Source organism: Salvelinus alpinus, chromosome 4, assembly GCF_045679555.1.
Source record: "Salvelinus alpinus chromosome 4, SLU_Salpinus.1, whole genome shotgun sequence".
Lineage (NCBI taxonomy): Eukaryota > Metazoa > Chordata > Actinopteri > Salmoniformes > Salmonidae > Salvelinus > Salvelinus alpinus.
Window position 1 is genome coordinate 41,926,699 of NC_092089.1, and position 12,381 is coordinate 41,939,079.

A 12,381-nucleotide genomic window follows, 5' to 3' on the forward strand; every position below is an offset into this window, starting at 1 on the left:
TAAAGTTAAATCTAGACTTGGTTTCCTCTATCGTAGGTGCTCCTCTTTCACCACAGATGCCAAACTAACCCTGATTGAGATGACCATCCAACCCATGCTAGATCACGGAGACGTAATTTATAGATCGGCAGGTAAGGGTGCTCTCGAGCGGCAAGATGTTCTTTACTATTCGGCCATCAGATTTGACTCCAATGCTCCTTATTGGACACATCACTGCACTCTATATTCCTCTGTAAAATGGTCATCTCTGTATACCCTTCATATGCTTATTGCTTATTGCTTATTTATAAAACCCTCTTAGGCCTCACTCCCCCCTATCTGAGATGCCTACTGCAGCTCTCATCCTCCACATACAACACCCATTCTGACAGTCACATTCTGTTAAAGGTCCCCAAAGCACAAACATCCCTGGGTCACTCGTCTTTTCAGTTCGCTGCAGCTAGCGAGTGAAACGAGCTGCAACAAACACTCAAACTGGACAGTTTTATCTCCATTGCTTCATTCAAAGACTCAGCCATGGACACTCTTACTGACAGTTGTGGCTGCTTCGCGTGATGTATTGTTGTCTCTACCTTCTTGCCTTTTGTGCTGTTGTCTGTGCCCAATAATGTTTGTACCTTGTTTTGTGCTGCTACCATGTTGTGTTGCTACCATGTTGTTGTCGTGTGGTGTTGCTACCATGCTGTGTTGTCTTGTGTTGCTGCCATGTTATATTATTGTCTTAGGTCTCTTTATGTAGTGTCTCTCTTGTCGTGATGTGTGTTTTGTCCTATATTTTTATTTTTAATCCCAGGCCCCGTCCCCGCAGGAGGCCTTTTGCCTTTTGGTAGGCCATCCTTGTAAATACGTTTTTATTCTTAACTGACTTGCCTAGTTAAATAAAGGTTAAATAAATATATATATATATATATATAAAAAGAATATGCTACTTGGAGGTGTTTTCGGCTAGGTTCTATGGGCTTTGCTTGACTAAAAAGCATGCTCAATGTAGAATCCCCTTTCAAATATATATTTTTGCCCTATGAATACCTTGCTCCTCTACAGTAAGCCTTGGATTGGGTCAGCTCTTCGCTAGTCTCTAAACAGACAGACTGGCAGGTGTGTCCCTTTTCCCTGTCAGTTGTCTGAAGTAGCATTAAGGCCCTAGTAGTGAGGATGTGAGTGTGCCTTTCTGCTGTTGATCGTCTAATCTCTATTATAAAGAAATGACAGTGTGTGGAAGGTTAGGTGTAGGTCTAATGAATAAACCCCCTTTATTCAAGCCATGTGGAGAGCCATGGGGGAGGTTTAAGCCAAGTAAGTGAGGAAGAGAAAACACCAGTATAATGAATATGAATTGGAATTGCAGACCTTTACCGTACCACTGAGTATGTTGTAACATTAGTTCACTCGTTATAAAACATTAAGAATCAACGGAAGGTGACCTCTCGTCTAAGCTGTGCCCTATTTTCCTTTCTCCCCCCTGGGGGCAGTGGAGACCGGATGGAGGATTTGGGGCTGGTTCCCTCCCTGCCTGGTGTGCCTGTGCCCTCACTGTGACTGACTGGGCAGTGTGCACTGACACCTGCTGGACTGGGAGGGAGGCACCACGGACTGCAGGAACCAGGCGCTGGGCTGCATCTGAAATGGCACCCTATTCACTATATAGTGCACTACTTTTGACCCGGTTTTAACACGGTTATAAAATGGTAATGTGGACAGTATTCTTTCTGTCTCACATAAACACATTATTCACATGATGTGCATTCTTGAGATCTCTTTGCCCTGGTTACCCGGATGTTGGTGACAGGCAGCCATATTGAGGAGGACAGTTTGAATTTGTTAGTAAACGCTGGGGAAAGAAGGGGGCGCGATCTGCCCTTACACTGCATTTAGCTTCTTAATTCAATGTTTACATGCTTGGCTGTCTAGCACTGTGACTGAGAAGGAGAGGCTTTTTCCACCCTATGGTACTGTAGTCTTATTTCCATTCAAAGATGGGGTGGAGTCAGAGTACACATTCAGATGTGGTTAGGTGCTGTTTTTGAATGGAAACCTAACTCCAAAAGACCTACAATTAGCCAAATAAGAGCAGCAGAACATCCACAATTAGGAACTGCAGCTTCTTTCCCACTGCATGGCCTGTTTTCCAATGTTAAAGATAGTGGAGAGCTCTCAGCTCAACCAAAATAAACAGCTGGTAGATTAATCCTTGGGATAGGATCTGCAGCAGAACCGAGAAAGAAAATCGAATTGGCAATGATCTGAATAGCCGTGCAATCTTTTGCTAATTTTGTGGTGCTTTAAATATGTCCACACTCTCAGTCAAGAGGAGGCTCACTAGTGCATACAGATGGCCAAAATAGTGTGGCTCTAGCTGGCTGTTTTCCGTATTTGTTGTTATGCTGTGGCCATCTGATATTCCACCAGATAGAGGCTGTTGTTGGAAGGCTACTGTTTACAAAATGAGTGTTTGACTTTCCAGCTCTACAACAACAGTGTTGGGACATAGTATGTGACCCTCCATCCAGAGGAAAACATATGAGATGTACTCTGGTGTCCAGTCTGTGTATTCAGAGGACTGGCTGTTTCTTTTGACAGGGAGAAGTGTAGTGGAAGCCTATTCAGTGGTAGAGCTGGAGAGGGCAGGGGCTGTCTTTGCACTGCCTGGGGATATCATGAGCTCATAAACACTAACGCTGGTCTGTGCACCACTGGATGCTCAACACGCACACGCAGGGACATACAGTACACACACACACAGTAACACAAGATCCCATATCCATCACTATCTCACTGTGTTGACTGGACAAGGATAAACAACAGCACTGATTGCATCTGTGAAAGAAAATGCCTCTATAACATGACTCTTTCTGAATGTACTGGTAAATAACAAGATTTGGCAGTAACAGGCGTTATTGTTTCATGCTAGAAGCTGCGTGTTTGTGTTTGTTTCTGTATGTGTGTGTCAGGGTTTTCGTTAGGAAAATGTGGTGCTGGACATTTGACATTTTAATTTAACTGCTAGACAATGAAATAAAGCTGATTTGAAACCAATCGAACATGAGAGAAATAGGCTACTGGTTCCACGGCATAAGTCTTTATAAAATAATTGCCACCACGTTTCTATGGACGGCTCTTACTTTGAAGCAATGTAAGACATGCCTCATAATAGGAAGTAAAACGTTCAGGTTTCAAACATTTAAGTATATGTTTTGAAAATGCACATGTTACTGCCTCCAGCTCATTGCAAAGGGGTGTGTGATGCGCTGAAGCCTGCCTACCGTTGCCTTTATGCACTTGAATGGCGAATGGGAAGTGTGTTTCAATTACCAGTTGAGAAATACAAATAATAGCTTTTTTCCCCATGGCCATCAAAATAGTTTTTTTAACACGCAATCTCATTTAGAATTGTTACGCAATGATTGGGCTTATAAAAGCACATGCTTCACTCCAGCAGCAACTAATGAGCTGTATAAGAATCTGTAGCAGCAGCTCTCACGCTGTCTGACAGATTTCCGCTCATAGGCTTTGTATATGCATGCTTTGTGTGTGTGTGTGTGTGTGTGTGTGATAAACATAACGAGTAACGAAAATAGACACCCATAGGCTTGGGCGGTATCCAGATTGTTATACCTTCATACTGACCTTGTGCAAACCGGGATATTCGGTAATACCTGCACTGAACACAAGGGGCAATATTGAAATAAGAAGGTTAGCATTACTAGAAAGTACATGTACAATCCCATAGAGAATACTAACTAGATGCTAACAAGCGCATTGTGAACATTTTATAGAGTCTCTGGCCTAAAGTATTTGCAGGACAGACATCCCAGCTCATGAAGTTATACAAGTAACTAAAAAATGCTTCTCACAGTTTGCTGCATGCACAAAACAAATATAATTTTTGATTCAGGAGGGGATTCTCTGTGTTACCAAGCAAAACATGATTTTGGAAGAAGCTAACCACTTAGATAGATGGCTAACTAGCTAATTAATTAAAACACCAAATGCACAACTGCAGAACATTTTGCACATTTTTAAACAGTTAACTTAATAGTTAGAACATATCTTTTAGTTGTGAATTCCATACTACAACTAGATCACCTAGATCACCTGGCTGGCCAACAGTGAGTGACTCACAAGGCTCCGGTCTCTTGTTGTTGTGTGCTTGCAAACAAACACCACATGACTGGGGACTAGTACCGGTAAGCTTCATAATAAAGGTCGACCGATTATGATTTTTGAACGCTGATACCGATACCGATTATTGGAGGACCAAAAAAATCCGATACCGATTAATCGGACGATTTTTATATATTTGTAATAATGACAATTACAACAATACTGAATGAACATTGAACACTTCTATTTGAACTTAATATAATACATGAATAAAATCTATTTAGTCTCAAATAATAATGAAACATGTTCAATTTGGTTTAAATTATGCAAAAACATCATATAACTTTGACTATTGGATGTTCTTAAAGGCACTTTAGTATTGCCAGCCTAATCTTGGGAGTTCGTAGGCTTGAAGTCATAAACAGCACTGTGCCTCTAGCATTGCTAAGAGCTGCTGGCAAACGCAGTAAAGTGCTCTTTTTATGAATGCTTATGAGCCTGCTGCTGCCTACCACCACTCAGTCAGACTGCTCTATCAAATATCAAATCATGGACTTAATTATAATAAACACACAGAAATACGAGCCTTTGGTCATTCATATGGTCAAATCTGGAAACTATCATTTCGAAAACAAAACGTTTATTCTTTCAGTGAAATACGGAACCGTTCTGTATTTTATCGAACGGGTGGCATCCCTAAGTCTAAATATTGCTGTTACATTGCACAACCTTCAATGTTATGTCATAATTATGTAAAATTATGGCAAATTAATTACGGTCTTTGTTTGGAAGAAATGGTCTTCACACAGTTCACAATGAGCCAGGCGGCCCAAACTGCTGCATATACCCTGACTCTGCTTGCACTGAACGCAAGAAAAGTATATTATATATTATTGCCTGCTAAAAGTATATTGCCTGCTAACATGCATTTCTTTTAACTAAATAAGCAGGTTTAAAAATATATATACTTCTGTGTATTGATTTAAAGGAAGGCATTGATGTTTATGGTTAGGTACATTTGTGCAACGATTGTGCTTTTTTCGCGAATGTGCTTTTGTTAAATCATCAGCCGTTTGGCGAAGTTGAAGTAGGCTGTGATTCGATGATAAATTAACAGGCACCGCTTTGATTATATGCAACGCAGGACAAGCTAGTTAACCAAGTAATATCATCAACCATGTGTAGTTAATTAGTGATTATGTGAAGATTGATTGTTTTTTATAAGATAAGTTTAATGCTAGCTAGCAACTTACCTTGGCTCCTTGCAGCCACAAGTATATACGTACATGTATATACATCGACTGGTATTTCCATCAGTGAATAGGCTAAAAAGCATTATTTTACAGTGGGATTTTTTTTCAATTGGCCAGCGGCAGTTTTATTTATATGGCTTAAAAAAACAACACTGTCCAAAAGCCAGCTATTACCGCCTATTTGTCTGTCTCTCATGTGTGTGTGTGTGTGTGTGTGTGTGTGTGTGTGTGTGTGTGTGTGTGTGTGTGTGTGTGTGTGTGTGTGTGTGTGTGTGTGTGTGTGTGTGTGTGTGTGTGTGTGTGTGTGTGTGTGTGTGTGTGTGTGTGTGTGTGTGCGTGCGTGTGTGTGTGTGTGTGTGTGTAGACTAGTAGACCATTGAAAACCCTCCATGGTTGTTCCTGTGGGAGCAAGCTGTGACTCCAAAGCTTGTAAACAGGAACCAGCAAAGTTTTAACAGACTCACAGCCCTGCAGGTGTTTGGATTGAACACACACTCTCCTTCTAGCTAGATGTCTTTCTTATTCTTCAAGGGTGCATCCCAAATGGCACCCTATTACCTATTACCTACAGTGGGGAGAACAAGTATTTGATACACTGACAATTTTGCAGGTTTTCCTACTTACAAAGCATGTAGAGGTCTGTAATTTTTATCATAGGTACACTTCAACTGTGAGAGAAGGAATCTAAAACAAAAATCCAGAAAATCACATTGTATGATTTTTAAGTAATTAATTTGCATTTTATTGCATGACATAAGTATTTGATACATCAGAAAAGCAGAACTGAATATTTGGTACAGAAACCTTAGTTTGCAATTACAGAGATCATACGTTTCCTGTAGTTCTTGACCAGGTTTGCACACACTGCAGCAGGGATTTTGGCCCACTCCTCCATACAGACCTTCTCCAGATCCTTCAGGTTTCGGGGCTGTCGCTGGGCAATACGGACTTTCGGCTCCCTCCAAAGATTTTCTATTGGGTTCAGGTCTGGAGACTGGCTAGGCCACTCCAGGACCTTGAGATGCTTCTTACGGAGCCACTCCTTAGTTGCCCTGGCTGTGTGTTTCGGGTCGTTGTCATGCTGGAAGACCCAGCCACGACCCATCTTCAATGCTCTTACTGAGGGAAGGAGGTTGTTGGTCAAGATCTCGCGATACATGGCCCCATCCATCCTCCCCTCAATACGGTGCAGTCGTCCTGTCCCCTTTGCAGAAAAGCATCCCCAAAGAATGATGTTTCCACCTCCATGCTTCACGGTTGGGATGGTGTTCTTGGGGTTGTACTCATCCTTCTATTCCTCCAAACACGGCGAGTGGAGTTTAGAGCAAAAAGCTCTATTTTTGTCTCATCAGACCACATGACCTTCTCCCATTCCTCCTCTGGATCATCCAGATGGTCATTGGCAAACTTCAGACGGGCCTGGACATGCGCTGGCTTGAGCAGGGGGACCTTGCGTGCGCTGCAGGATTTTAATCCATGACGGCGTAGTGTGTTACTAATGGTTTTCTTTGAGACTGTGGTCCCAGCTCTCTTCAGGTCATTGACCAGGTCCTGCCGTGTAGTTCTGGGCTGATCCCTCACATTCCTCATGATCATTGATGCCCCACGAGGTGAGATCTTGCATGGAGCCCCAGACCGAGGGTGATTGACCGTCATCTTGAACTTCTTCCATTTTCTAATAATTGTGCCAACAGTTGTTGCCTTCTCACCAAGCTGCTTGGCTATTGTCCTGTAGCCCATCCCAGCCTTGTACAGGTCTACAATTTATCCCTGATGTCCTTACACAGCTCTCTGGTCTTGGCCATTGTGGAGAGGTTGGAGTCTGTTTGATTGAGTGTGTGGACAGGTGTCTTTTATACAGGTAACGAGTTCAAACAGGTGCAGTTAATACAGGTAATGAGTGGAGAACAGGAGGGCTTCTTAAAGAAAAACTAACAGGTCTGTGAGAGCCGGAATTCTTACTGGTTGGTAGGTGATCAAATACTTATGTCATGCAATAAAATGCAAATTAATTACTTAAAAATCATACAATGTGATTTTCTGGATTTTTGTTTTAGATTCCGTCTCTCACAGTTGAAGTGTACCTATGATAAAAATGACAGACCTCTACATGCTTTGTAAGTAGGAAAACCTGCAAAATCGGTAGTGTATCAAATACTTGTTCTCCCCACTGTATATAGTGCAGTACTTTTGACCTGGGCCCATGGGCTCTGATCAAAACTATTGCACTACATGGGCCCTGGTCAAAACTAGTGCACTATATAGGGAAAAGGGCACCATTTGGGAAAAACTCATGTTGAGAGCTTTATTTCCATTGTTCGGGCAGGAACTAGCATGGAAGTTGACCCTGTTTAGACCCATGCACTTTATCTGACATGGATTGTCTAGTCAAATGATTATATTGACAGAAAGAGGCTGAGAAAACTGTTATCTGTTGTTTTTGAGAATTCATCATTCCATTGACATTGTAAAACTGTCTTGTTTACTTCTAGAATACAGGAATTCAGGCTGTTCCTCTGGAATGCTAGCTAGCTGCTATCCCAGGTCATCTGCTTGGTTTGCAGCTGATAAGAGAGACAGGGTGCATCCCAAATGGCGCCCTATTCCCCATAGGGCTCTGGTCAAAAGTAGTGCACTATAATGGGAAAACGCTCCTATTTGGGACGCATCTGGGGTCTTTTTCATGTATGTGTGGTGGTCAATGAATGGCTTGACAGGCCTTGTTAGATCGACTCAGGCCTGCTCTTTAGCCTAGTGTTCTACCGAGCCTGACATAAGTTTGCCCAAGGGAGAGTCCTCACCCTGCTGTAAACATTGTCTGGGACAGGGTGGTCTGTCATATATCAACTGTCCCTCTGTAGTAACACCTGCAGAGCTTTCTCAGTCATTCCCCTCATTCCCTTCAGGTAGTTGGGTCCAAGTATGATTTCAAATCAAATCAAATTGTATTTGTCACATGCGCCGAATACAACCTTACAGTGAAATGCTTACTTACAAACTCTAACCCACAAGGCAGTTTAAAAATAAATTAAAATAAAAAATACCTTAAAAAAAAAGAATAAGAAAAAAAAGTTACAAATAATTAAAGATGTTTTCTTTCAAATACTTAAGCTACACTTTATTAAGCTTTTCTGGCTCAATGGAACAAATGAAATAGTCCCAAAAGGGCAAACCACGCCCATCTGGCACCCCAGGCAGACACTCAAAGAGGGATTTGAAAGATAACAGATACTATTTGAACCCAGCTGGTCTGGTAATAAGGTGGGTGAGGGGTGACTGGCCCCATGTCATATAATTCAATGAAGACATGAATATGGAAGATGTGTCTGTGGGTGTTTCATAGAGATGAGCAGCAGGGTGCTGGGACCGGTCTTTGATTCTGCATTAGAATTGACATTGGTTGCGTCCCAAATGGCACCCTATTCCCTACATAGTGCACTACTGTTGACCAGGGCTCTGGGAATAGGGTGCCATTTGAGACCCAGTACTAGTCTCTGATGGGAGTATTGGTAGCAGCTTTGTTACAGAGATACTAAAAGCCTGGCTCACATCCTCTCACACCTTTTTATTTCACTATGTTTAGCTGGTGTCAGTATTTTGCAGATGCAGACTGGTGTTTTTATTGTGAGGTTTGGAAGGTTTCTCTGTTAGGCAGGTAGTGTTTTAGCCAAGCATTTCTACTGCTGTCAATGTTGTAGTCCTCCTCAGTCACGACATTGGGATTTCTCCTGGTCTGTGTCCACATCAAGGATACATCCCAAACGGAACCCTATTCCTTATATAGTGCAATACCCCACGGTCAAAACTAGTGCACTATATATGGAAAAGGGGATCCATTTGGGACGTGACCCATGTTGAGCGGTTTATTTCCATTGCTCGGGCAGGAACTAGCACGGAAGTTGACCCTGTTTAGACCCATGCACTTTATCTGACATGGATTGTGTAGTCAAAGGATCCTTTTGACAGAAAGAGACCAATAAAACTATTTGGGGTACTATTTGAACCCAGCTGGTCTCAGGTTTCAGGTTTTAATGTCACATGCACAAGTACAGTGAAATGCCTTTCTTGCAAACTCAAAACCCAACAATACAATAATCAATAACAATGTATTACTTGAAAAAAACACAATAAGAAATATGAAATACACAATAAAGTAAGTAATTAAGCATACTATATACAGGAAATATATTTTTAAAGTCAGTTCCAGTACCATATTTACAATGTGCAGGGTCTTATAATAAGGTGGGTGAGAGGTAACTGGCCCAATGTCATATAATTAAATAAAGGTGAAATAAATCAAATTTAAACATTTAAAAAAACATAGTGAAATATAAAGATAATGTGAGAGGATGTGAGCCAGGCTTTAGTATCTCTGTAACAAAGCTGCTGCCAATACTCCCATCAGAGACTAGTACTGGGTCCCAAATGGCACCCTATTCTCTATATAGTGCACAGCTTTGACCAGAGCCCTGGTCAAACTATCAACCTCCATGTCTAAATGAGCTCATCTGTGCTGTCTTCTTGGCTGAGTAATGTTACCTCCTTAAGCTCCCACCTACCACCCCTCCTATCATCACCAATGATTGGAGGGTGCTAGAGATCATAGCCTACATGATTGGATAACAATCCTGCAGCCAGCAGTTTAACCCAGGTCAGATGAAGCCTTCACTCCTGAGACGGCAACAAGGGCTATCACCGCTGTGACGATTGGCTGACTGAACCCCAAGGGGGGTGTGTGTGTAGGGATTTTTCTGCCATTGTAATCCTTGGGTGGGCAGCCTAAGTGTTAAATTGGGCAACACGTCCAAACAGTGTAAGAAATGTAATAAAAAGTTTGGATAGAAAAACTTAAATTACTAAAACCAGTTATAAAGTATGTAGAAAATATAATAGAATGAATTTAGCATTTTGGATTTTGTTATTATGTTTGAGCATAAGAACACAGCATTAGCCATTGTAAAGTGCTTCGAATTGCAGGAAATACCCTTTAATTAAAACTGCAACAATTTTCGCTCAGCTCCATTGAAAAATGCATAGAATTGCAGCAAATTTGCTTTAAAACTGCAACAAATTCCCTCAGCTCCATGGAGAAATGTTTGAATTGCAGCAAATTGTCATAAAAATTCTAAAATGTCTCTACACTTCCAAGATGGGGGGTGTTGGAAATTCAGCTGTGCCCATTGCCACGCCCCTGCCACACCCACACCTATGCCCCTTTTTCATCCAGAAAAACAACCTGTGTGTGTTGTTAACATTCTACGTATGTAACAGAGGAGCAGCAGGCAGACAGACAGTCAGTAGCTCACTAAGACCAGTCAGTCCACAACAACTGTGTATGCATTCATCTATCTGCCCTGACAGCCAGTGTTTTATTACACAATGGCTGATGTGGGTTGGGTTCTGGGAATCCCAAGGGTTTTTTTGTGGTTCAATACAGACATCATTGAACCCTGGGCCCTGGTCAAAAGTAGACACTATTTAGCAGTGTACGGACATCTGTGTCCAGTGGGAAATTACTCCTCTTACTTCAATTTCAAATTCAATTTAAGGTGCTTTATTGGCATGGGAAACATATGTTTACATTGCCAAAGCAAGTGAAATAGATTATAAACAAAAGTTCTAAAAGAATAAAGACTTTTCAAATGTCGTATTATGTTTATATACGGTGTTGTAATGATGTGCAAATAGTTAAAGTACAAAAGGGAAAATAAATCACTTTTACTTCTCCTCCTTTTCCTCCCTCCCTCCTCTCTTACCGCTCCCTCCTCCTCCTCCCCTCTCCCTCCTCCTCTCTTACCGCTCCCTCCTCCTCCTCTCGTCCTCCTCCCGCTCCTCCTCCTTAAGTTCACCCCAGGGAACACCACACACAACTTTATTGGTTCCTCTCAATGGCTGGTGCCTCAAAAGACAATAGGACGGCTCACACTAAAAACATGTAGTGCAGCAAGCATAAAAAGAACACGGAGCAGATCAGATGCTCGGCTCCCGAGTGGCACAGCGGTCTAAGGTGCTGCATCTCAGTGCTAGAGGCGTCACTACAGACACCCTGGTTCGAATCCAGGCTGTATCACAACCGGCCATGATTGGTAGTCCCATAGGGCGGCGCACAATTAGCCCAGCGGCGTTCGGGTTTGGCCGGTGTAGGCTGTCATTGTAAATAAGAATTTGTTCTTAACTGACTTGCCTAGTTAAATAAAGGTGAAATAAAAATAAAACATATACTGCCCTGCATAAGGGACTGCAGATGAATGTAGCTCATTAGCTAACTGGCACTGTGCAATGCTGTACCAACAATCAACTCTCCCAGGTCTTCCTGCTGGAGACCGCTGCAGAAGTTAGCTGTTAATGGCCCTACTTGTAGAATGTGGTGAAGAATTTAGGCTGGGTCCATAGCGCGCGCATGTGTACAGTTGTGACGTCTATCATCTCCCCTCCCATCTGTCTCTGGCCTGACAACTGCTCATTCCCTCAGAGCAGCTGAGCTGACAGGGATGGTCACAACAGCACAGACTGGCTCACACATCATTAGACATTAGATAGGCCACCAGGGCCACAACACAAACGTCTACAACCCATGCTGCCCACTCAGACGCACACTAACAAGGCTAACTGTACGATGCGCTAAGGTTATGATGTGACATTACTGTTGTATACAGGTAATATTGCTTACTGCATAACCGTTTTTAAAATCATGTGTTCTCTCCTTGTGTATCTACTACATGGTGCACATTGACTCTTAGAAATAAGCTGTTGAAATAGTCTGTTGTTGTGTATTTGTTAGTGTAATACATCAGGAAAGCACCAACGACTGACCGTTAAAAAGGCACATTCTCTATTGACCACTGGAGCCAGAGGACCATGTCTCTTACAGAGTCATTGCATTTGTCTGGAAACCGTCCACAAAGAAATCTCCTTTCTCTCCCCTGTGCTTGGTTGTCGAGTGTTATTTAATTCCGATTGGTTTATTGAGTTGCTTTTGTTACCGCCTCACAATCGAAGCTACATTTCATAGAATGTCCTAATG

At 42.2% G+C, this 12,381-nt stretch overlaps 1 protein-coding gene across 3 annotated transcripts in view; it reads left to right on the forward strand.

Annotated features, from left to right (window-relative positions):
* Positions 1-12,381, forward strand: part of LOC139573663 (triple functional domain protein-like) — a 149,929-nt gene that overhangs the window by 24,831 nt on the left and 112,717 nt on the right. The window lies entirely within an intron of this gene.